General features: G+C 47.9%; 2 non-coding genes across 2 annotated transcripts; both read left to right on the forward strand.

Annotated features, from left to right (window-relative positions):
• The first annotated feature begins 941 nt into the window (after positions 1-941).
• LOC136832458 (U6 spliceosomal RNA) lies at positions 942-1,047 on the forward strand. Its single transcript, XR_010851223.1, has one exon. It is a non-coding gene; the product is annotated as a U6 spliceosomal RNA (small nuclear RNA).
• Positions 1,048-2,547: 1,500 nt separating this feature from the next.
• Positions 2,548-2,666, forward strand: LOC136832464 (5S ribosomal RNA). The gene has a single exon (XR_010851227.1). It is a non-coding gene; the product is annotated as a 5S ribosomal RNA (ribosomal RNA).
• Positions 2,667-5,072: the final 2,406 nt, after the last annotated feature.

Below are 5,072 nucleotides of genomic sequence, written 5' to 3' on the forward strand. Positions count from 1 at the left end.
ACTCCCAGGACCAGGAGGGGGCATGTCGAAAGCCGCATGAGGGTTACGGGGCTTCCCACCGATCTGGCGTCCCCTTCGGCAGGTCCTGATGACGCTACCCAGGCTGCCAGGGATCGTGCACAGGCACGCATCCTGAAGGATTGCTTCTCGTCCTCCGACACGTCCTCCCCGCCTCGGGGTTGGAGCTCTCGGTTGGACTCTCGGCCTCTTAAGAGAAGCTTAGAGGAGAGGACGCTTCACGTCCTCTTCCTCTAGACGTTTGTGCTCTTCCTCGAAGATATTCCTCCGCAGAAGAGAATAAAGTGTTTTTTCGAATGATGACGCTACTCGACCCCCTGTCGCGCTAAGGCAAGGGCTAGAGCTTCTTCCCCTGTGGAAGGAAGTATACGTCTCTCACCCCTTTCCTTCTCTCAGGTTCAGCCCTTCTCCCGAGAGAGTTGCTTCTCCAACACGTAAGATTTTGTTGGGTTTGCAACAACAGCTGGATGCTCTCATGGACCTTTCAAGATTCGAAACTGCCTGTTAAGAGGTACAGACTTTCACCTTCGTCTCCCGCTTCGTCTTCCTCGTCTGCGAGATGTTTTGGGGCTTCTCGTCTGTCGTCTAGAGAGAGTGTGTAGTGGCTTCCTATTCGTCTTCCCCGATTTGAGGTGTTGGACTTTTCTCTTGACTCGCGCCAGGAGCGCGTCTTGCTCTTCGTGCGCTTCTCACGCTTCACGCGCCTCACCTTGACGCCGGCGCGCGCCAGCCATGACGCTTCGCACGCGCCCACGCTGTGACTCTCTTCTAGTACTTGCCACGGAGCCTCTCGTGCGTCACGCCATGACGCTCCGCGCTCGCTTCGCCGTATAGCTTCAAGTCTTGTGTTGACGCCGCTCCAGTTGTACATCATGTCGCACAACTACCCGCTTCAACATCTGATGTCCTTCTTAATTTAGCCAATACTTGCTTCGGCAGTACATATTCTAAAATTGGAACGATACAGTGAAGACTAGCATGGCCCCTGCGCAAGGATGACACGCTAATCGTGAAGTGTTCCACATTTTTTTATGTTTACTATACGTACTCTAGTTGACGACTTCTTCGTTCGCGGGAGTTCCCGCTTACGTATCGGCGAATCAGAACTACTTTCACCACTCACTCAAGACCCGCCAGCTGGGGAAGAACATCCTCTTTCGTCACAGCCTTTGGATGAAGAGAAACATCTTTCGTCTTCTTCTTCCTCTGATTATCAGACTCTGGCTTTTTTCTTAAGGATATGTTTCCTGAGACTTTTCAACCTTCGGCTCCTCTCTCTCCACCTTCGCAGTTGTCTTTGTCTTAAGGGGAGCGTTTGTCGAAAAAATAGGAAATCAAATTTTCTGGGATATTTTATATATGGCATCATACATATCCTGACTATCTTCTCCTCAGAAAGTTTTATTTTAAAGTTCGCCATAGTTATAAACAAAACAGTAACCCTATCATAGACAAAATTGCATTTTTCGTATAATGTAATGATATTGTCAGTATATCGGTGGTAATTTCCTTTTAGCTATGAAATAATAATATCTAATGCGATCTATGGCAACCCTGTGGACCTAGTACGCATCAGCGAAAGACGGGAATGCCGCAGGGAAGTCAGTGGCAGTCAGTCAGTAGCAGCTCAGAGCTTGACTAAGTAAGACGTCGCGCTGCCCAACCTGAGCCGTGTTTTGACACTCGCTTCATTTAGCGAAGTTATATTACTTTGCAAGTCTATTTTTTGGCTTTTCAATATGTCATAAAAACATCAAACTGTGTAACAACAAGCAAATAAATACACAGAGAAGCAAAAAATTTCGTTTTTCTCAAAACTAAAGTTATCGACATTCAAACTGCATCTCCTTCATATCGAATGCACCGATCTCAATGATATAAAAAGTAAACGAAAGCTAATAATTGCCTATAAACAAGGGGCTTCCATGGGAAGCAACACGAGACCCGCACCACGAGAGAGAGTTTTTTCCCGAAGGAATGTCACTTCCAAAAGAGGTAGCAAGTGACTCCTTTCATCTCCAGACTCCCTTAGCAACCAGGCTTCATTTTGCACAAGCCTGGAAAGAGTGAGGGGCAGACGTTTGGTCCCTCCTACTGTTAGAGAGAGGTTACTTGATTCCCTTCCTGTCTCCTCCTCCTTTGTTTTTTGTTTCCCAATTGCCTTCCTGTCAAACAGAAAATTCTGTTTGACCTGCTCGAACAGATGTTCGAGCGGAGAGCAGTGGAACAGGTCTTGGACTCGCAGTTCCCCGGGATTTTACTAAAGATTGTTTCTAGTCCCAAAACTTTCAGTAGGCTGGAGACCCGTCTTGGACGTCAACAGGTCGAACAACTTGGTCCGGAAGGAAAAGTTCAAGATGGAGACCTCGCAGTCAATACTAGGAGCCCTTCATCCCGGGGATTGGATGGTATCTTTGGATCTCCAAGATACTTATCTTCACGCCCCAATTCATCCACGTTCGATGAAGTATCTCAGGTTGTCTTGGGGGACTAGACGTACCAGTTCAGGGCTCTCTGCTTTGGACTCTGCACAACGGCCATACCATGTTGAAAGCACTGCTTCTCGTCCGATCAGCGAAGTTAAGCAACGTTGGGTCTGGTCAGTACTTGGATGGGTGACCGCCTGGGAACACCAGATGCTGTTGGCGTCACATTTTCTCTGAGGGTGTTTACACTTCTCATGAAAAACGTTGCGATGCAGTTGCACCTGTCGCACGTCAGGATCTCACTCTACTTGGACGACTGGTTGATTCGAGCGTTGTCGAGCGCGAAGGTATCTGGAGGACCTTCAGTTGACTCTGCAACTCGTGAAGTCCCTGGGACTTCTGGTCTGTGGAAAAGTCGCAGCTGATCCCCTCACTGTCCATTGTGTCTGGGAATTCAGATGTATTCAGCGGCTTTTATAGTGTCTCCGTCGCAAGAACGGCAACTTCTATGTACGAAAAAGTCTCGGCCTTCTTGGAAAAGGAAACATGCTCGGTGAGGGAATGAATGAGTCTGCTGGGGACCATTTCCTCGCTGGAGAAGTTTGTTTCACTGGGAGTCTGCATCTCAGGCCTCTTCAGTTCTTTCTGTTGGAGAACTGGCAAAGAAAGGAAGACTTGAAAGAGGAATTGAGAATTCTTCCTTATATGAAAGAGGATCTGTAGTGGTGGCTCGATCCAACGAAATTGCAGAAGGGATCTCCCTCAAGCTTCTGAACCCCGACCTAGTGTTGTTTTTCCGACGGGTCGTCAACAGGTTGGGGGGCAACACTAGAGGGAGAGGAAGTGTTAGGAACCTGGAGAGGAACAGGTGTCCTGGCACATCAACTTCAAAGATTTGGCGGCTATCTTTTAGCTCTCCATTCTTCGAGGTCCAAGTTTGCAATCGTGTAGTTCTAGCAAACTCGGACAATACAACTTGTTCCCTGTTCAGCCTAGCAAGAGAGATTATTCTTTGAGCCTATGCTCGCAACATTTCGATTCTCACAAGTTTTGTTGCAGGGGTCGAAAATGTTCGAGCAGACCTGCTCTGTTGGCGCCATCAACTCCTGCCGAAGGAATGGACCCTTCATCAGGAGGTTTGCCAAGATTTTTGGAAATTTTGGGGTCGCCATCTTGTGGATCTTTTCACGACCTCAAGAACAGCGTGGCTCCCTCTATAAAGATCATCTGTACTCGACCCGGGGGCAGTTGCGATAGATGCTCTTCTCTGGGATTGGACGGGAATAGATGTTTACGCCTTTTCCTCCGTTCTAAATTCTGGGAGAAGTCATACGCAAGTTCGCGGCCTCACAAGGGACGAGGATGACTCTCATCCCCACGTTTTGGCCTTCGAACCACTGGTTCTCGGAGTTTCTCTTCTGGTTGGTAGACGTTCCGAGGACCCTTCCTATGAGAGCAGACCTGCTCATACAAACCCACTTCGCGAGATATCTTTGAATCTCCCCGCTCTGAACCTGACTGCTTTCAGACTATCGAAACTTGGTCAGAGCGAAGGGGTTTTTCTGGCCAGGTGGCACGGGCCATCGCTAGAGCCAAGTTCTTCATCTAAAGGATATATCTAGCGAAGTGAGCAACCTTCAAAGGTTGGTGTAGAAAGAAGGGCTTTTCCTCTTCCTCTATCACTGTGAGCCAGGTTGCGGATTTTCTCCTTTACTTAAGAGAAAAACTCGATATAGCAGTTCCGACTATCAAGTGTTATCGGAGCATGCTTTCGATTGTATTCAGACACAGAGGATTAGATTTGTCTGACAATAAGGACCTCCACGATCTTACGAGCTCTTTCAAGACGTCCAAGGTTCCTCAGCTAGTTCCCCCTGCTTGGAACTTGGACGTAGTGCTCAAGTTTTTGATGTTTAGTCCTTTTGAGCCTCTCCACTCTGCATCTCTTAAGGATGTTACTCGAAAACGGCATTCCTCACGGCTCTGGCGACGGCCGGAAGAGTGAGCGAAGTTCGAGGCCGTCATGTGGGCTTCAAGAAACACAATGCTGTCTATTCTTTAAGCCTAAGTTCTTGGCTAAGAATGATAGGTCTTCTTACCCTTGGCCTAGACACTTTGAAATTAAAGGTTTAGCAGACCTTATTGGACAGGAACCTGAGGGAGTTCTATGTCCAGTTAGAGCTCTCAAGTACTACCTTAAAGAACACAGGACACTCGTGGTCCCTCGGATATTTTATGGTGTTCTGTGAGGCAACCAGTTAAACCTATGTCGAAGAATGCACTGGCATTCTTCATTAGGGACGTCATTAAGGGCGCACACTCTAGTTGTGACGACTCCAACTTCAAGCTGTTGAGAGTTAACGCTCACGAGGTGAGGGCAGTTGCTACCTCCATGGCGTTCAAGAAAAATATGGTACTCAGTGACATTCTCAGTGCCACATTTTGGCGAAGTCAATTCGGTGTTTGCCTCACACTCTTGGCAAGATGTTTAGGTAGCATACGAAAATTGCTTTTCGCTGGGACCATACATTGCTGCTTCAGCAACCTTGGGGACAGGGGGTAACTCTGATCCTATCCCCTTTTTAATTGTGTTTTTATGGTTGTTGGGTCGACTACTGGAGGCAGTCT

This window comes from Macrobrachium rosenbergii, chromosome 49, assembly GCF_040412425.1.
Source record: "Macrobrachium rosenbergii isolate ZJJX-2024 chromosome 49, ASM4041242v1, whole genome shotgun sequence".
Lineage (NCBI taxonomy): Eukaryota > Metazoa > Arthropoda > Malacostraca > Decapoda > Palaemonidae > Macrobrachium > Macrobrachium rosenbergii.